This window comes from Falco punctatus, assembly GCF_963210335.1.
Source record: "Falco punctatus genome assembly, chromosome: 22".
Taxonomy (NCBI): Eukaryota; Metazoa; Chordata; class Aves; order Falconiformes; family Falconidae; genus Falco; species Falco punctatus.
In genome coordinates this window covers 100,214-121,252 of record NC_137602.1, presented here as the reverse complement: position 1 = coordinate 121,252, position 21,039 = coordinate 100,214, and the positions used below count along the sequence as shown (strand labels likewise).

The 21,039-nt window shown below is 47.5% G+C and overlaps 1 protein-coding gene across 5 annotated transcripts in view; it reads right to left on the bottom strand.

Moving 5' to 3' along the window:
* The window catches only part of LOC308056028 (leucine-rich repeat and fibronectin type III domain-containing protein 1-like protein), a 57,168-nt gene that overhangs the window by 20,360 nt on the left and 15,769 nt on the right, over positions 1 to 21,039 (bottom strand). Inside the window, exon 2 of one of the 5 annotated variants that reach the window (XM_080370789.1) lies at positions 6,021 to 6,187. The exons of 3 other annotated variants lie outside the window; for them this stretch is intronic. The gene's annotated coding sequence lies outside the window, so the exon portion shown is untranslated. Of the gene's footprint in view, positions 1 to 2,199; positions 2,680 to 6,020; positions 6,188 to 21,039 lie in introns of those variants that run through there. One more of the 5 variants, XM_080370790.1, reaches the window with a different exon arrangement.

Sequence of the window (21,039 nt, the reverse complement as noted above, 5' to 3'; positions counted from 1 at the left end):
TACACATCCGTTTTACCTTGCTGGTTTCACCGCCTGCTGCTTCTTGTACCGGGGAGTTTGGTACACAAAAGAGTTGCGCCGTTGGCCGATCTGAACTTCACGCTGCAGGTGATGCTCTTCCAGCATCCAGGAAATTGCAGAGAATTCCCACTTGTGCAAGGACTGTTGGGGATTATCCAACCCTTAACATCCCCCCTTTGACACATTAAAAAAAAAAAAAAAAAAAAAAAGGAAACACATAAAGCACATTGTTCCGATGGGACGGTGAATTTAAGATGAACGCGCGTTTTTCTCGGAGGTTGATTCTTTGATTTGTTACGATGCTCAAAAACATTCCTTCAAGGGAAAGGCGTGATGATCCCAGTAGGAAAATGCTGTAGAGTTTAGGTCACACCTTCTTACTCGGGAAAGGCAAATTAGATCCCTGATGGAACAGGTCCTTGGCCCCCGTTGGGTATGGTGGATCAATGCCAGCAGAAACCCCCAAAGTTTGCAGCTTGGTATTAGAAAACGGCTCCTGGTTAGAACTTCCCACCAGGAGGATGGAAACATCGTGGCCTTATATCAAAGCAAAAAAAATGGTCTTTAAGCACCTGGAAATTTAGGAAGAAAGGCATGATGGAAGTGGAGGACTCTTCTCTGCAAACACCGTGTACCAAACTGCAGCCACAGCTTTTAGACTCTCTCAACTCCCCAAAGATGTTCTTGGAATTTTTATTTTAGGATAGTCTTGAAGCAATCTGGTGACACATTTTACAAGACTATAAAAACACAAATGGCTCTTTACGACACCGAAAAGGGGAACTTTTGCTGCTTAAACTGAAATCTTGTTAGAAGGGCCTGAGCAGACCTTTCGTGGATAGCTTCTAGACATACTTGAACCTCCGCAACATTAAAATGCCATAAAACATCCTTCTCCGGGTGGAGAGGATGGGAAGGTGAGTCAAGGGTCTTCAGCCTCCATCACGTAGGACTTCATTCTGATACGGACAGATAATAACTGCGGCATGGTTAATTGCCCTTCGGATGTTTAACACTGAGCATTCAGATAGACAAAGACCCGTCCCTGCACGCTCTGCAGCCTTCCCTGACCTGGTCACTTGAGCACGGTCCTAATTTCTACAGTTAATTTAGTCTCCTGTTGTCGCAACGAACTGTGACGCCTTCTAGAAGAGCTTTCCAACCAACCTGGAAGCTGTGGGCTGCCACGCCACGCCTCACCTAAACCCTTCGTTGCTTGGACCAGCATAAAACACACCAGAGGTCTAGTTCTGACCTCTCCTCCTTCCGAACCCCCTTCCAGCATCCCGCCACACGTGGGAAACCACAAATTGCTTTGAGAGGTATCGAATGGCGGAAGATGCTCTGGGAGGTGGTGGGTAGATGGATATTCCGCCTTCCTCCTTGCAGACCACGCTCAGCAGATGCTGTTGCAGCTCTTGCTCTCCCCCTGCTCACATTCAGCTGTTGAGGTGACCCACCTCCACCAGCTCCTCACCACCCTGCAGCCCCCTGTCAGCCCCTTGGTTCCGCCGGTTTCACGTCTCACCGCACACCAGCCTCCAAGCTCATGCAAGTGTCAGCCTCAGGGGTGCATATTGCATGGGGAAGCTTCTGGAAGCACAAAACCTTAGGGAACCACAGCACTTTCTGCCCTCTGGTCTGCAATGATTTAGATCGCTAAGGGTGGGAAGTCCACAAACCCGTGAATTTCATCAAGGCTTTGCAGTATGGATACAGAGAGAGATGGAACATATAGAATAAAACTCATCCCAAGCAGGTATCGCATTGCCTGCTGCTTGCTCCCTTCCTAAAGGACAGCTTGCTGCAACCAGCCATTAACTCTTCTTCTGCCAGAGAGAAAAAGAGAAGGAAAAAAAAGAAAAAGAAAAAGGGGGGGGGGGGGGGGAAGAAAAAAAGGAAGGGGAAAAGAGAGAGAGGGAGAACAAAAAGAAAAAAAAGGAGAAAAAAAGGTATGTAGACTTGCATGCCTGTGTAAAACCCTCTTCACAATGTTCTGTTAATGCACTTGCTGCTAAAACAGAGGGAGAAGGGGCTGCCCAAAGCTCCACAAGCCTCCGCGTTAGAAGCCAGCGATCTAAGGCACCGGTGCTAAAAATAGCAAAAAGGGGCCAATTACGAATGGCACGCTGCCGAAGTGCTGCGGTGCCAGGAGCCGCGGCATCCCGATAAGCGTACCTGTGAGAGGTGGCACATGTCCCTGCAGGCTTCAGGCTGCTTTCCTTAACAAGCAGTGGGGTTTCTGACTTCCAGCGGAGCGATGCTCATGCAGCAGCTGCATCAAACGCAACCAACTCGTGCAGCAGCTGCATCAAACGCAACCAACTCGTGCAGCAGCTGCATCAAACGCAACCAACTCGTGCAGCAGCTGCATGAAACGCAACCAACTCGTGCAGCAGCTGCACGAAACACAACCAACTCGTGCAGCAGCTGCATGAAACGCAACCAACTCGTGCAGCAGCTGCATGAAACACAACCAACTCGTGCAGCAGCTGCATCAAAAGCAACCAACTCATGCACCAGCTGCATCAAACGCAACCAACTCGTGCAGCAGCTGCATCAAACGCAACCAACTCATGCACCAGCTGCACGAAACACAACCAACTCGTGCAGAAGCTGCACGAAACACAACCAACTCGTGCAGAAGCTGCACGAAACACAACCAACTCGTGCAGAAGCTGCACGAAACACAACCAACTCGTGCAGAAGCTGCACGAAACACAACCAACTCGTGCAGAAGCTGCACGAAACACAACCAACTCATGCACCAGCTGCACGAAACACAACCAACTCGTGCAGAAGCTGCACGAAACACAACCAACTCATGCACCAGCTGCACGAAACACAACCAACTCGTGCACCAGCTGCACGAAACACAACCAGCTTGGTGGCAGCCCTCAGGCACAGAACTTTTCAACAAAATTTTTAGCACCGTGTTTGCATTTCCTACCTTTGGCCAGCAGGTCAAGGGAGATGATTCTGCCCCCAGCTCTGGGGTCCTCAGCACAGGAGAGACACGGTCCAGGGGGACCACCGAGATGGGCAGGGGGCTGGAGCAGCCCTGCTGTGGGGACAGGCTGGGGGAGCTGGGGTTGTTCAGCCTGGAGAAGAAAAGGCTCTGGAGAGACCTTATGGAACCTTTCCATACTTCAAGGGGGCTTGTAAGAAAGATGGGGATGGACTTTTTAGCAAGGCCTGTTGCAACAGGACAAGGGGGAATGGCTTTACATCGAAAAGGGGAGATTCGGGCTTAGACATAAGGAAGAAGTTGTTTTACAAGGGTGGTGGGACATCGGCACGGGTTGCCCAGGGCAGTGGGAGATGCCCCATCGTTGGAAGTGTTCAAGGTCAGGTTGGACGGGGCCTCCGAGCAAACTGCTCTGGGTGCAGATGTCCCTGACCTTGAAATGTCCTTTCCAACCCAAACCCTTCTATGATGATTCTAGGATCCTACTCGTGCTGGTGTAACACGGAGGCGATGGCCACTTCCTTCCATCGCATGGCACCTTTGGAGAGGGGCGCGCGACCCTTGCAGGGGGTTCCAGCCACCTCGGGATCACTTCAGCCAACCCTGCACCAAACTTCCCCCAGATCCTCCCGCCACCGTCCACATTTGGGTTTACAAATCGCACTCGCAACGCTCCGTGACCTGACACCGGGGGATGTCCACAGCCCACCCCAGCCCCACGTTCACGTGTTTTCCAGTAAAACCACTCGCACAAGCATCAGCGAGGATGATTCACCCTGCGCTCACTGAACTAGCGACCGTAGCGTCTCCCAAAAATAATTAACAAATTTGTGATTTTTCCCTTCGTGAGATTAGCGGCTCTATTCCGAGCGATGATTACAGAACACCAGCGAGTTCTGGCATTTCTGCCGACGAATTCAGCGCAACTAGCTGCTTATCTCGACAAGCTGCAGAAAGAAGCTGACAGCTCTTATTAAGTCCTACAAGGGGAAGAAGTGCAAAGCCTTGCACCTGGGGAGCAACAACCCCCTGCAGCCCTCCGTGCCGAACAAACCTAAGGACGATGAAGATTTACAGCCCAGGATTCCAAGCTTATCTGCCTCCAGCCTGCCTTGCAAGAAGAAATCGTCCCAGCATGTCCCAGGTTTCACGGCACCTCTTGGATGATCTCGCCTTATCGGTCAAGGCTGCCGGAGCAGCATTTTCCTGCTGCACAGGAACTGCGAAGAAATTGTTGTATCGCCGCTGGAAAGCTACACGCGTTCCATCACCATGGAACACTCCATCTCTATGAGGAAATACGTTGGGACAGCTCTGTTACACCATGAAAAAAAAGAAAAAAAGACTCACGGATTCTCTTCGAGCTGTCTTAATGGAAGAGTGACAACAAGCAGCGGCAGGAGGGTAAGAGAAGGTCAGATGTGAGGAAGGGGAACTCACCCCACCCCCACCCCACCCCCCTTAGAAACCTATGACTTAAGTCTTTGAATGCGAAACGATTCTTCATACCGCAAGTACTCACCTGCTTTCTCTGCAAAGCAAATGGAAAAAAAAAAAACCCCAATGATTTTACCGCGTGCAAAAAGAATTAACATCATTAATCGTGGGACTCGGTAGCGGTCAGGCCGTTCAGAAGGACCGATTTCATCGCGCCGAGTCCTCTGTTAATCATCATCCCCTTCCACAAGCTCCAGCACATTTGCCACGGATTTATAAACCTTAGAGAGAAGCGTTTGCTGTTGGCAGAAAGGGACAACGCTGCCCTTTCCCAGTGCCTCCCAGAGCAGAATCCCAGTTGCTATCAGCCGGGGATCCACCTGCAATGGCCACCACCACCACCACCACCACCACCCAGTTCCACCACTGCTACGTGAGCTTTCCTAATGGGGCTGTAAAAATCTTCCCGATGTTCCAAGCTGGAAGGCAAATGTTCGGGAAGTACCTGGAGAACTGCAGAGTTTTCTCTGCGGAGGAGAATCTGGAGTTCTGCAGAATTATCTCGCTATGAATTAATAAAACCTCCTGCATAGGAAGGAGCTTTAGCATCACAATTGGAAGTGCCAGTGCTGCGCTCGTGCACTTGGGTCACCGTTACAAGGCTGGAAAATGAGATCTGGGGTGTGTGTCTCCGGTTTTACAACAAAACCACACGCGCGCAGTCCCCAGTTGGGGACTTCTTCAGGATAAAGCAGAAGAAATAGCAGCAGCTGGGATTTACTGGCTCGTAACATCCCACCGTCAAAATGCAAACTGAACAAAACCCACCAGAACCTGCCGCGCACGCTACAGCAGCTTCTCTACTGCTAATAATAAATATGACTAATAATTACTACTAATAAATAATAATAAGTACTAATAATTCCACCTAATACTGCCTTCTGAAACCACTTCTGCAGGCTTTCCCTTTCTCGTCATCATGACAGAATATTAATTCACACTCGCCAGACCGCACTCTGGTTAATTGATATTATTTGATTATTGATTAGTCTGATGAATCGATGAAGTAATTGATATTATCTGGAAATACACTCAGCTGCGACATTAAGCATGGGGTGATCTGTGGAGGACTGGCACCCTGCACCCTGAGAGAGACTGAGCAGGGAACAATAAAATTAAAAAACATCGACCTCGCTTGCAGGCTCCTTCAGCGGCAATAAAAATCCAGAATCACGGCATCACCCAGGTTGGAAAAGACCTTTAAGATCATCGAGTCCGACCAATAAAAATCCAGAATTACGGCATCACCCAGGTTGGAAAAGACCTTTAAGGATGGACCATCGAGTCCAACCCTAAACCGAATGCTGCCGAGCCCACCGCTACACCACGTCATGTTGCGCATCGCGGACGCTATAAACTGCTGTTGCTGCCGTGACGAGAAGAGCAGCTGCTTCCCCCGGTGCCACCCGCTGCCCCTACCGAGAAAGCATCTCTCAGCAATTCCTGGCATCCTCTTAAAATGTCATCCCGGCGCCCATCCCACGTGAATCGCGACCTCAAACCCAACAGCGCTGCCCGCAGCACGGGAACCCACCGGGATGAACATAAGGACCAGCTGCAGGAGATGCTGCCGATGACTCAGGTTGGAGCGTTCTCCGCTTTGAGTCACTGTTGAATCAACGTCGGGTTGTGATACTAGGCGTCGCAGAGCCGCCGCCTTACAAAGAAATCATTATGCATCAGCTCTTCTATCTTGCATGGCTGGAAGAGGGAAAAGTGGGATTTTTATGACGCGAAACATAGAGTCATGAAGTGATCACCTACTACGATCGGGCGTTTGTTCGGAGGAGATGTTCGACACTAAGTGTTACCAACTCTGCTGTTTCCACCCGTTAACCAGCCAAAAATGTTTTACAATTGGTGACAGCTAATGACACTTATAACAAGGCTGGCAGACAATAATTTCATTACAAATCCCATGCCACCACCGTTCCCACCATTCAGAGTCTAACAAGCATAAAATTGCATGCTCGATATGTACGCAGGCAGGTATGTCATTACGCTGACAAAGAAATGATAGTATTTGTAGACAGTACGTTAACAAAAGAATAATATTCAGATGAAAATCACCTTTGGTTCAATATGAAGAAAGCGGGTTGCAGAGAAAAACACATCTCCCTTTCTACAGAAACATCTGGTGCTTCTCCAGCTTCCTTTCCTCCCGGTTGTTGGGGTAAGCGCACGGGAGATTAGCCCCCGAGCAGCACAATTCCGCGCAACTTTTGTCAAGCTAATTGCTCTCCTTCCCCACTCTGTACCGGGGAGCGGAGATCAACAGAACATCAGGATGTTACGATTTATTTCTTTTCCCTTTTCACAATTGCTTTTGTCTTTGCACGGTGCAAAATAAATCGAGTTACCCCCCTGCGGGTGCCCAAAATCTAATCCTGAGTAACGAGGAGGCTGTTTCGAACCGTTCCAGACTTTAAATAAATGTCTTTGCTTAAAAGGAAAGACTCTTCGCGCTTAAACTGCGGTCCCGCTCATTTGCATTTGAGGAATTAACGGGAACACTGGGGTTGGTTTAGGATTAATGCATTTGAACGACTGCATTTGGCACTAACGAAGGTATGCTTGAGCAAAATCATGGATGGCAATCATCCATCAAGCACGGGATGGCAAGACTCTTCTGTAACCCAACAAAGTGCGCTTTAGCGGCTGAGCTCTGCGAGGCATCACTGAAAGCCATTTCGTTAGCCACCGGGAAGCCTTTTGCGCCGAAAACCGGCAGCGATACTTCCTCGCTCTCCCTCTCCATCACCGTTTACGTCTCTCGAGAGCACGCGACTGCCTTTATCTCCGACAGCTCCAAGCGCTTCTAAAGCAGTGGCACCTACAGAGGACCAGCCATGCTGGGCTGCAAGGGCTGTCAGGTGGGAGCTGAGCATCCTCGGAACGTTGGATGCACGTGTGGCTTCGGGGCAGGGCTCAGCCACCACCAGCCCAGAGGCAAGCCGAGGTTCTGAGATAAGCAGAAAACTCCTTGGTTTGTGCCACTCGACACGTTCCTTGCCCGTTTCTAGAAAAATCATAATCTATCAAAGCAGGACCCCCGAATCCCAACTAATTTTGGTAGCCCCACGAGCTCGACTGCCGTTGCAAAGAGCATCCACTGCCCGCAGGCAGCACGGCAAGTGAAGCAGGACGGAGAACCACCAACAAAACGCAACCTACATGTGGCAGGGCTCTGCTTTTGCAACACTCAGGCTTTATTCAGTGGTTCCCCATCGCCTCGACCTTCTGCTGGGACTTAAATCCACCGCAGAGCTGGGAAGAAGGAGGAAAAAAAAAAAAAAAAAAAAAAAGCCAGTCTCTGTTGCATGCCTCATGAAGTAATGAAACCCTACCACAAAGCCATGTATTCCTGCCCAGCATGGAGCCGTTTCCAAAGAGACTTATAAACCCCCCGGCATCAAGATTAACAACTTTTTTTTTTTTTTTTTAATTGCAATTGTTCAGAACGATTTTCCAAAGCTTACTGTGAGCTCCTTTCCTCCTGGCTCGCAATTTCTTCTATCAGCCTGAAGCAGGATCAGTCCCAACTGCCCTCCCTGATGAATGCAGAAAATCTGGAAGCTATAGGTGCCATGATATCAGAAGTTTGTAGGGGAAAAAGAAAAAAAAAACCCAAAACAAACCTCGCTGAGATCAATCAATAAGAAACAAGCCCGTTAAACATGTATATACAGCAGATGTAAAGACTGGCACATCCCTGCGCCCTACTCAAAGGGACAAAATTGCAAATTTACAAGCATGAGGTATCCCTGAACCTTCGTGCTCATGGACAACTCGCCTGTTTTCTCCAAATGGTTCAGCATCACAGCCCAGAGGTGCAGGGGAGGGGCGGCAAACAGCTCCTAGCGATGGTCCTGATGCTGCCAAGACGCCACTTCTTGGGTTCTCCTCCATCCCAGCTCCTCTCTCCGCCTCAGACCTGCCGGGCACCGACGCACCCGTCGGGACCGCTGCCTATAAGAGCATCCCACCGGTGCGAGGGGCGGCGGAGGGTTTCCCTTTACTAACATAAAGCCATCAAGAGTGTTCGCAACCCAGTGTGCTTCTTCCTGATGGGCCACGCTACACGTGGAACTTCCCCAACAAGCTCTGCCATCACTCTTAATTTGCCTTAATTAGTGGGATGGCATTCCAGAAGCCTATTTGTGCTGCAGATAGAAAAAAAAAAAATCTTGTAGCAAGGCAAAGACACATGGAGAAGCAATTCCATCCAACGGAGCTTGCTGGGTGTATATTCTAAGATGGCACATTAGTTTAAAAAAAAATTTAAAAGTTCATCAAAACAATTAATACACACTTCAGGCACCCATGCAAACCAAAAACCACTGTGTGAAGGTAGCTAGCGTGCCGCCACGTGATGGTGTGCGTGAGTTTTATTCCAGTTTACGCTGCATTTGTCACCGGCCAGGGCATGTAGAAAAGCTGATACGCTGCCTTTGAAGGACAAAGAGGGTGCCAAAGGTTAATCTAGATTGACATTTTTATTCTAAACACAAAAGAGGCGGCGGGCTGGGGAAATAAAAGAAACGAGCATGTCGAAGTGTCACTTTGACCTTTGTAGATAAAGGATTCAGAAGCGTTTGGGGGAAGGAAAAAAAAAAAAAAAAAATTTAAAAAATCGAGCTCCTCAAAGGCTGCAGCAAATTGAGCATCAAAAATTACCACCATTCCCTTCAGAACTAAATGTTAAATATTTAATTAGGCCATAATCTGCCACACAATGCTTAAAAGGCTACTCTTCCCTTCTGAAACATGAATCCCGTGCAAGGGGCCCCTCCGCCACAAGAGACGATATTTCTGTATCGCAATTAATTCCTGACCACTAAGCATCCCTCAGATACGAGACTGATCTGGGCTTTGTAGTTGAAGAGGAGAATTAAGAGTTTTGGGGGTTTTTTCCTTTTTTTTTTTTTGTGGTCTTTCTACACAGGGAGGCTCAAGTGCTCCAGCAGGACAGATGGATAGACGTAAAATCCGCAAAAGAAAGGGAATAAATCTCTATAATCACACAAGCATTTGCTATAAAGGAGGCGAAACCCAAAAGCCACTCAACTCTTGGCCTCCAGAGAGCACCTCGTCTGCGGGATGCTCATCATCCTCCCAGAAAGAAGGAGAGGATGGAAAAGCTGAGATAGCCGGAGGGTGAGCTCACTGACATCCTGCAAATGCGGTGAGACAACGGAGTCCTACAAACAACATCAAAAACCAGAGGGGGGTGGGGAAAGTAGTAATGATAATAATAATAAAAAAAAAATTAAAAATTGAAAAAAAAAACCAACCCAAAAAACAACCCACTAAAATGCAAAATTTACTCCGGAGCAGCCAAAAAGGACTGATAAAATGTTGGTTTTAAATCTTGCAGGAGAAAAAAGGTCACCTAAGGAGACAAACCGACGCCGGGAGCCTGAGCCTCTAGAGCTTTGCTTATTGCTAGAATTAAACCTGGTGAAGGATGGGGAGAAGGCTTTAAAAAATAAAATAAAAAACCCAAACAAAACCAAGCCTGTGTTTTAGGTTTGGGTGGGGTTTTTTTGGGGGGTTGTGCGTGTTTGTTTTTGTTGTTTTTGGTTTTTTTTAACAATTGTGAATGGGATTTGAAAACCGCGAAAGGCGCAACGCGTCCCGCAGGAGCTGTCAGCGGAGGCAGAATATTTACGAGGGGCAATTAACTCCGGCTTTGTAGCTTGTCTTAATTTTGGCAGCCTCTTTGTGATGACATGCTTGGTCTTTACGACCCGGGCAATAACAAACAAATAAAAAGTTTTCCATTTCAGACCGGGCTAAGACACACCGGCTGAATCGCGTTCGCTCTAACTCTAACGGGGGGATCGTGACCCCCAGCAGGAGACCAAGGGGGGGGGGGGGGGGAGGGGGGGATTCAGCAATTAATTAATCACCCATCCTCCACGGTGGCTGCTTCTGCAGGGCTCAGGTGGAGTAAAAAGGATTTATTTATTTATTTATCCCCCATCCACCAACCGCCATCGGAGAAATTCCTTAAATGACAGCGCTTGGAGGCAAAGTATATATATTTTTTTAAAAAATATATATTATATATATATTAAATAATATATTCAATATAGTATATATTTTATATTTTTATATATATATGATATATATATTTTAATATATATATATATAAAAAAAAAACAACGGGGAAGCATGGGGCTGAACATCTTTGGGAGTGTTTTACAGTGCTCAGCTTGGCTGAATATTTAAAAAGTTTGTAGCCACGTGTGGTTGGCTGGGGATTTGGGGTTTTTTTGCGTTTTTTTTTTTTTTTAATTTTTTTTTTTAAATACTTATTTCTTCTCTTGGAGGTCAAGCCTGTGAGTAGAAAAGGAGGCGGGAAGTGCCTCTTGATGTTAAACACCACCAGCTCGTACCATGCCCCACCTGGTTCTACACGCTACACGTAGCTGCACCTTCACGCTGCTTATGTTCTGCATAAGTACATCTCCTTTAAACATCATTTATTTTTAAATAAATTAATTTTAAATAAAAATAGTAATTTTAAAACAAGCCATCTCCTTTAAACACCTTATTCCAGTTAAATCGGAAGAGATAGCCGACACCACCAGCAAAAAAAAAAAAAAAAAAATCCACAACATTCAAAAATTAATAATAACGTTACGCAACGACTTCCAGCGCTAAGAACTTACCTAACTCAAGAGGAAAACGAGCTGGTGTTCCAGGGCAAGAGCAAGCACCGCTATAAATATTGAATAAGGGTCTCGCCACTCTCATCCTCCCAGAAGGCTCCACACTACGTGAATTAGTATGAAAAATTGAAGAGTGTTTGGAATTGTCTGGCACTACACGAGCACCAGAAAGCTCCATTTTAAGTTTTTTTTATTTTTTTTCCTTAGCATCTGGCAAGCACGAGGGAGCCCAGCTCCACAGGTATCGTTATTTCGCACAATTACCCTACACGTAGAAACTGGAATTGGTTGGGGAAACATTTTTTTTTTGCCCTTCATACAACACGCAGCAGGTACATCGTGCCTCTTGCCCGTTGAGTACGCCGCGGTACGATTCTCATGGTATTTGTAAGTCGTCTCCCTTCCCCTGTAAATATTCAATTTAACTGACAAGGTCTTGTTTTATGCATGGGAAGGATCAACCACGCCTGAACCATTCCTGACGCGCGTTGGTTTTCATCTCCAGTGGGATGTTCAACCTCTCTTGGCTACGTTCTGCATGGAGTTGAGCAGGATCTCTGCATGGGAGAGACACGGACCCACCTGAATGGGTCCAGAGGGGACCACGAAGATGATCCGAGGGCTGCAGCATCTCTGCTGCGGGGCCAGGCTGGGGGAACCAGCGTGGTTTAGTGGTGGGACACTGGCACGTGTTGCCCAGAGTGGTGGGAGATGCCCCATCTCTGGAAACATCCAAGGCCAGGTTGGATGGGGCTCTGAGCAACCCACTCCAGGAGAAGGTGTCCCTGCTTGTTGCAGGGGGGTTGGGACCAGACGACCTTGGAGGGTCCTTCCCAACCCCAACTGGTTGCATGAGGATTCTACGATTCAAACTTCCCGTGGAACCAGGCTTTAAAGCACGGCACTTTGCACAGGGTCTTCTGGAGCACAAACCCACCACCACGTTTACACCACCGCTACGTTTACACCACCGCTACATTTACACCACCGCTATGTTTACACCACCGCTTTTTTTTTTTTTTTTTTTTTTAAATCCTCACCCTGGAAAGCTTAAAAGGGAAAAACTGACACAACACAGACCCCTCCCCCGTGGAAATGTTTGAGCACCTCAGAGCCTGGCTGTTAAAAGCCTACTTGATCATAGCCTTCCTTTTTAATAATAAAGTTATTATTAAAATATTATGAAAATAACTTCTGCAGGCTGAGGAACACAAGGGTACAGTTGAACTCCACTGCGGATGCCCCTGGGATTTTTTTTTTCCTGACCTTCCAGAAGCTTAGCGTTGCTCTCCAAGGTTTCCAAAAGTGTTTTTAAAACGTAAAGAATATCGTTGTTTCTTCTACCGCCTTCAACGTGAGGCCTGAGAAACACAAGCGTCAGCATTACCAGTAATTAAACGCTTTGCAAAAGCACTACAAGATGTTCCACTTTGTGCAAAGCGTTACGGAAACCTGGCGGCTCGCTGCTGGGAGATAACCATTGCAAAGCTCCAGCCCCTTTTTTTGCTATATTCGCATAAAATTATGTTGTGCTACTCCAGCTAACCCCAGTTGAGCAGACGTTAGAAATAAAAGCGTGTCCAACGCTGTCCTTACCTCGGTGACCTCAAAACTTTTTTTTTTTCTTTTTTTTTCTTCACAGGTTGCTAACTAAAGGTCCTAACGTTAGCCTTGGTTTTGGCTGAGAAAATAGCAATGGATGCACTAATGGAAAAAAATTAATAAAAAGGTCATGGAGGCTACATGCCTTCCCTAAAACCACGTCTAACCCTCCCTGCAGAGCAGAAATAATAATAAAAAAATAATAAATGCATTAAAAGTGACAAAGAAATGCAGAATTGCCAGATCTAACCAGAGAAAGAACCAGGAACTGAAGCAACACACACTCCCAAAGGGTCAGAAAAGCAGCGGCAGCAAAGTTAACAAGCCAAGCGCAGTTAATTGCTGGGCACTTGTTTGGGAACAAGCCTAACAAAGTCTTTTCTATCTTTTTGTCTCATTTAATCCATTTTTCCTCGATCTGCCTTGCTCTGAAATGAAAAGTCTGAAGAACTGCACAGCACCTTCACGACAACCGCCGGTGTGAAACTAGTAGGTGTTTTAATCACCGATGGGATAATTGACCTGCAGGTACCGCATCCCACCGGAGCCACGAAGCACGTGTAAACTCCTCTTCCACGAACGCTCCGTAGGATGCTCCACATTCAGTAGGACTCCAGATTTTTAACAAGGATGTTCAGAGGCTGCACTGAGATAGTAACTCTGGTGTTCTACTGAAACAATCTATACGATTAACTCCATTCCAGTGAGTAATTATCCCAAACTGGAGTGAGCTATTAATAATAAACTGGACTTTTCAAGATTCAATTCCTTTGCAGTATCTAAGGCGTACACCCTCCCAGGTTTCGGTGAGCGTGCAGGAGAAACGTGTAAATCAGAACTCAGAAATGCAAGTAAACGCAAATAACTCAGAAATGCAAGTAAATGCAAGTAACTCAGCAATGCAAGTAAAACCAGGAGGTGGGGAAGAGCCCCAGTATCAACCCCAGCTTCCAGCCACTGGATGCACCAGCTTTTCCCAGCCCAGCCCCAGCTTGCGGTGGTTGACCTCAGCACTTCTGCTGTCCACCTCCAGCACCCTGGAGCATCTTCCTTGAAGAATACCTGGAGGCGAGGAATGCCTGGAGGTGAGGCACGCAGGACAACGCACAAACGCAGCATCATGTTGCTGCTGACCAAGCGCCCTCGCACCTGTGCCGGTGTGCTCACCCCTAAGTGATGCTTCCCACAGAGACCCGCACGCACGGGGCAAGATGTGCCCAACAAATCTGCCTGAGAACACAGACAGGGGTTTAAAGTAATTTTCTGAATCATAAAAACCTACTGATAACTTCCCAAAAACCTATGGTGCCAAACCAAGCTGCGAGCACAGAAAAATATCAAAACACAAAATATCAAAGCTAATTACCTGATGGCAAACAAAGTAGGTGTAGGTGACCTTAACATCTAACCTTAACGTGTTAGACTAGAGGACTGCTCACCCTGGCTGTGTGACCATTGCCTTTTCTAACCGCAGCGCTTCACGCGTTCCCACTGCTATTTGGGTCAATGCCCTGTGTTCTCCAAAAATTGCTTTCTTGCTCTAAAGGAAGAAAAATTTTCTTTCAGATGAACTTCATTCTGAAATGGCCATCTCTGGAAAGTGAAGAGGTGGTAGCAGGGCAAAAATGCTCGGCCACCGCTTTTTTTTTTTTTAGGGGGGATTTGTCTGTTATTTTAATTTCCATGGATGACCAAATACAAGGACATCGCTCTTAGCGCCTTAATGGAATACAAAAGGGTCTCTGTCCTGGTGGAAAACGGGAGGAGCTTAAGCTGTTCTACCTTCAAAGTGACCTTTGAGCTGAGCATCAAACCTGCACCACCCTGCGCTGCTTTTTGGGAACCTCCTGCGTGTTCATTAGCGGGAGCCCGTGGGGGAATGGATTCTCCCTTGGGATTCACAGTGCAGTGATGTGGACAACCTGAAGCGGCCATCTGTCCTGAAATTAAGAGGTTATGTTCTCTTCCAGAATTGCACTTCATCAGAAGAATTAGGAGTGACAATATCGCGGCAGAGGCAGCAGCTGCAGCGATTGAACACTGAATGGCATGGCAAAGCAGAAAGGGCAGCCAATCTCAACATAATCTTCACAGAAGCTCTTCTTCTAAACTGGCCAAAAATTGTTAAGAGACTCTTTTCCTCCAGAAATTAAAAGCTGCAGACGAGCAACACAGGCTCAAACATCTAGACTACACGTAGGGAGGAAATTTTTGTACGATGAGGGTGGTGGGACACTGGCACGGGTGGCCCGGAGAGGTGGTGGATGCCCTATCCCCGAAAACGTTCAAGGTCACGTTGGACAGGGCTCCAAGCCACCCCCTCTGGGTGAAGATGTTCCTGCTTACGGAGGGGGTTGGACTAGATGACCTTGAAAGGTCCCTTCCCACCCAAACTATTCCGTGATTCCACGGTTTACTGCATAAAACAAGGCAGCATGTCCCAAGTGCCCAAGGAGAAAGCTCAGGAAATACAATTAATTTAGATCTACCACACCACGCAACCCAGTGCTCATAAGCTATCTCCAAATGCCAGGCTATTAATAGGTTCCATTAGCAGGAATTATATTATTTATCCTGCCTGTGCAAAAGCACATTATATTGACTATATTTCAAATCAAGTGGCACGCGGACGTTTCCCTCAAGGATCCATCAAAGCGAGCCCCTGGGAAACGCTGGAGCCTCTCTGCTCTGAAATCCTGCATCCCACCAGGCGTCACGTGGAAGCGGCGCATCCTGCTCGGCAACAGAACTGGACCAAGCCCCCCCCCCCCACACACACACACACATCCACGAGAACTGTCCTAGTTAAAACGCCGTACCTATTTGACGGAAATGAAATCCTCCTCGAGATTCCTGCGAGGTCAGTTTCCAATGAAGCGGCGGCCCCCGAGGTGGGAATTTTCCTCATTTAGCTGCAACTCTGCAAACCAGCCCGTCCCTTCCCCCGCGCCTCGAGCGACAGACGGTGAGTGGCCAAACTGGACCTGGTGGCGACTCAGATTCTGGGGGCTACACACAGCCTTGCAACAGCTTCCCCATTTCTTCCCCACCTTTCCAGCTCCTCCTTCCCGTTGCCCTTGCAGTAATTAAAAAAAACCAACAACCCAGGGCTCGCCCCTCTGCTTTATTCATTTTCACATCACGCGTCTTGGTAGGGCAACATAAAAAATAAAAATAAAACACCTGAAGAGGTATAAACGGGGAAGTTACTAGTTGGATTAATAATTTGATGCTTGCTGAGCGCTGCTTTTAAAATCAATGCTGAAGAAAGATCTCAAAGATGAGGTTTTAGTGCTCGCCACTGGCAACAGAAGCTTGCCCTGGCCACCAGCGCACGGCGCCACATCACAACACGTCAAGAGAGGTTTCCCTCTTATTTATGGACTGTGGAAGTTTCTTTCCTACTTCTTTCCTACCTGCTTATCCTGTTTTGCATATAACTCCAGGAATTTAGTAGGTGGCTTTTGTTAGTTTTAGGCTACTAGAGAAATGGAGAGCTCTCCAGGAGAACACGGATGCGCCAGAAATAATGAAGAAAAACTCCAGGAGTTGGTCGTGACGGGAGGAGGGTGGTGGAATTCTTGGTTCCAAACATCTGCAGCCTCTTAAGGAACCCAAATCTGTGCGGTTATCCAAAAGCAGGATCAACCCCCAAAGATCATCGCGACCCTTAAGGGCTGCAGGGTCGGGTCATGCACGTCTTCCAGGATTCAGGAAAGTGCACGACCGCATCGTTCCCGGCTGTTTGCCCCAGGAGGTGGAATCTGGGCCACTAAAGCCACCCCAAGATGAAAAAGAAGACATCTCCATCCTAAAAAAGCTGCTGCCAGCCTCCTGCAGCGGCTCGGCGTCGGGGATTCTGTGCCCTTCATCTCTCGCTTTTCCAGTAATGCGAGTTCAAGGGAAGGTTAATTAGTGTCAGGACACCGCTGCTGGGGATCGTTACTGCCGGCGCATGACGAGTCACAATTTTTACCTTACTTTGGGCCATGCTGCAGCTCCTCAACACAGTGTGTGTATATATATATATATATATATTTTTTTTTTTTTTTTAATTGCAATATAGATTTGACTGTTCACCGCTAAGCAGGCACAGAAGGGGTTATCACGGGTCAACAGCGAGATGGCAACATAAGCTGCTGGCACAGGAAAGTGAAGAAAGGATGAGGAATTTCAAAAGAAAAGGAAAAAACCCACCAAAAAAAAAAAAACAAACAAAACCCACCAAAACAAAAAACACCTGTCTGTTTCAAAACTCCTGCCAGATCTGAACGGGGTGAAATCTCAGCAAAAGCCTTTTTGAAGCCTGATAGACAGTTTAATTGCCTTGCTAAGGAAGCCAGTAACTGCAGTGGGTGGACCGAGCTGGGAACGACTGAGCAGCAGCAGAATTTAAAGCCCAAGATTCAGAAGAACAAGTAAGACCATGACAATACAGAAGAGGAGGGCAGGCTCCTAAAAAAAAAAAAAATAATATAGATATATATTGATGGCATCCTCCTCATTGGTTTGATGACTAGAAATAAAGGGAAGGAAATAATGTAGAAAGCAAAGAGCTGGGATGCCTTCAGCAGACCAACTCCCTCATGTCTACGGTGGGCAACGCGACTGACGTGAGGTTCCATCCTGCCAAGGATGAAGGTGCTGGAGAAGAGCCGCGCCACAGCATCTCAGCGGCTCGAGGAGGCGGGCGCGTAGCATTTCCCAACCTGCTTGGTGAACAAGCTACGCAAACCCCCCAAAACCACAAGTTTTGTTGCCCCCCCAAAAAAACAACAACAACAAAAAAAGATAACAAGTCTTCTCCAAGAAGACTGTTATTGGTAAGGTCACATCCAAGGGAAAGAGTTATCATCCAGCCAATGGAATGGAGGTTGTCCTTAGGACTCCCGAGACCACCGGCAAGCGGTTGGCATGTTCCTTGCGCCAGTTTTCAAATGATTAAATTTAATTTTCATTAATATTTTAATTTATTTAATACACCCTGCCATTAATATTTGGTCTATGCTAGCTGCTACTTGCGTTTGTTTAGGTGGGTTATAAACGTGGTTGCTGGGCTCATAAGGTTCTGTAGAGCTGAAGGACCTGGACTCTAATTTTATTAGAAGAATTAAAAAAAAAAAAGCAGGAAAAGCCACACAAGTCCTGAAGGAAGGCTGTGGGTGGGTGGGGGTCCATCTATTTTCCCAATGAACAAGCAACAAACCAAGATGAAACAGCCTCAAACTACACCGGGGGAGGTTTCAAAGTGGATATTAGGGAAAATTTCTTCATGGAAAAGGGTGGCCAAGCATGGGAAGAGGTTGCCCAAGGAGGTGGTGGAGACACTAGAGTTGTCCCTGGAGTTGTGTGGGCGCAGCGTTCCGGGACGCGCTTTGTCCATGGACTTTGCACTCCTGGGTTAAAGGTTGGACTTGATGATCTCAAAGGTCTTTTCCAACCTCAGCGATTCTAATTATTCTACTTTGGTAAGCAGCAATTCCCCAAATTTTAAAACGTAGAGGAAAACATCTACCTGTCAAAGCAACGATCCTGAGAAGCAAGGATAAAATTAGGGGACAGCTAAAGAAATAATAATGCAAATTTTAATTTTAGGAGCCTGGATCTTCTGCAGATAGCGAGTTTGCTGGGGATCTCTCACCATCCCTGTTGCCCACACACCCCAAGTTAAAATTTTCGGGGTGGCACCTGTAGAAATTCACATTGGGGTTAGAGATCTCAGACCGCAGGGCTGCTCCGGCGCTCGCGTCCTGCCTGTGGTATTTTATATTACATTTATATTGCATATGTGGAAGGTATTTATTCCCCTTCCTTGCTCAGATGGAAAACCACCCAGGTTCTCCTTCTGCGCTACAGTAACCTTGTTTTATCTGCAAAACTGCCTCTTCTGTGCCTTTTGCGCACACGCAAGCAGAACCTCACGGCGCTATCAAAATAAGTAACAATAGCGGAGCTTGCTAAGGGAGCGAGTTGCACTAAATTAGTCTGAAGGCTCGTGTCTCAACGAGGAAAAACAAGGTAGCTGCAATTTTAAGATCAAGCCAGATCAGACCTTTTCATCACATCTTTATGCTCACGAACTCAGCTTGAAAAAAAAACCAAAACCAAACCAGGGGCTGTTTCACCCAGTACTCTGTCTTCAAGGAAGAAAAAAAAAAAAAACCCGAAAAAAACCCACCCACCACCTTTGTTTGAAGTTTTCATGGATGGAACAGTTTATCTTCCGAATTGTTTCTGGCAGAGAACCCAACCCTGGTATTATGCCGAGTACAAACAGAACAATAGACAAACAAAATCCCAACTGGAATTTAAGGACCTGCACACTTAGACTTAATAAATAGCTGCGCTGCTCCAGTAAATCTATGTTATTGCTGTTGTTCTAATTGTACTGATTATCTCTTAAACATAATTTATCTTCTAATAGTATCCTTTGCCAAAAAAAAACAAAAAACAAAAAACAAAAAAAACCAAAAAAGCCCAACCAACATAAAAAAAAGCGCGTGGCACAATAATAAGAAGAGTAACTCCCTGTGGCTGAGCCAGAGGAGATGACAGCTCAGACCTAAGCTCAACTCCACAAGCTACAGACGTCCAAAAAACCTGGGGAGAAGCATTGCTCCGAAAGGCAAAAGCAACCGCAACCACCGCTGAACGGACCGCAGCCTCGGCAGAGACAAGACAAGAAGTCATCCTCTCTCAAGACCCCTGGTGGACCCTGGTAGCCAAAATCCCCCCCGTGAAGTCCAAGACGTGGCTTGCACAGGGCTCCTCTCCCATGTACGGGCGACCGTACGTCCAGGCGGCTCGCTTGGGATCAAGCCTCCAAAATGCAAAAGCCAGACGTTGGGAAGGAGGCACCAGAGTGGCTTCGCTCCTAAAGCTGCATCTTGGACCCGCCGCATGTCACGCACACCGCATTTTTCTTGCGATGGCCAAGAAATTGTCCCTCTGTGGAGCGACGCTTACACATCCCCAGTTCTGAGAGCGTCGTGTTAAGCATCAGACTACCGAGGGCAAGACGAATTATCTGAATACTGTAATGGGTTCATGATCCTGGCAGCAGAGGATCGTGCAAAGGCCAAAGTGGGACAGAGCGCGTCTATCGCATAATTCTGCACAGAGAAGCGTCCAAGTCACATCTTTTGACCGACGCAAGGAAAATGTACGCCAGGCGGAGAGGTCACAATTTGCAATCTGTGGCATATAATTACTGCAGCTGAAGAGAGCAAGGATGCGAGCACACGAAGAGGCCAAAGCGACAATCCCGGAGCGCGTGGAGGGTGCTACAGCTGAAGGATGCTCATTAAATGGGAAGAGAGGGGCACGATGCTGTAGGGCTCCGCATGCTGAGCGAGCGGCGCAGACCAGCACCTGGTGGCTCAGACATGACCTGTGCCAAGCAGGTGAGCCCACCAGAAAGCGGTGGGGGCTACTCTGCTCCTTCTCTAGTGGAAAATGACCCCTCAGCTCGCAGCCGGGGGCTAATTTGGGGTTGCAAGTGCTGCTTTAACATGTGAAAAAGCACTATCCAGGCTGCAATCCTATGAAATTACAGTGGAGAGGGCTCATTAAGAGCCCTTTAGCAAGTTCTCCTGCTCTCACATAAATGATTATATCACCTGGAAAAGTGTTAATGAAACCCTTGAAGCAAAATTCTTCTGTTCTCCCGGGCAGAGAAGACGGCGCGTGGCGTAAACCTGAATCCTTCATCATTTGAGGACAAGGGAGTGTATCAAACCACCTGCAACGACGATGGATGAGAGCCACGTAGGTTCCTGACCATCACCCTCCCCTCCGTGGCACCCCACGAAGCCTGCACTGGGGTGGCACGGTACAACTGAGGTCTTTCCCAAGCACTACCCGCGCTGGGGTCAAACGGGCTGTCTCAAAACGGAGAGGTTTTGATGAACATCACAAATCTGGCAAGCTACCAAGCTTCTTCTGAATCAAGGTGATGACAAACCGGCGCATCATCTGGCTGCCTCTTGGCGCATCGCTGCAGGGCTTCGTGGTTTATCCCGGTGCTGCACAGCCCCAAGCGGTTTAAAACCAGCACATTTTAAGTGGGAAGTGAATCAGAAGATGATCCAGGAGGCTGCCCGAGTGTAACCAGACATGTGCCAAGGTAAGTCTGGGCTCTCGGCTTATGTGTCAGCATCAGCAGCCACAGCATCCCTCCATGTGGAACGGGGGAGAGGAGCCCTGGAGCGCGGGAAAAGCCACCGCGTGACGAGAGGGAAGGAAAAAAGAAAAAGAAGACACCTATGGAAGTCA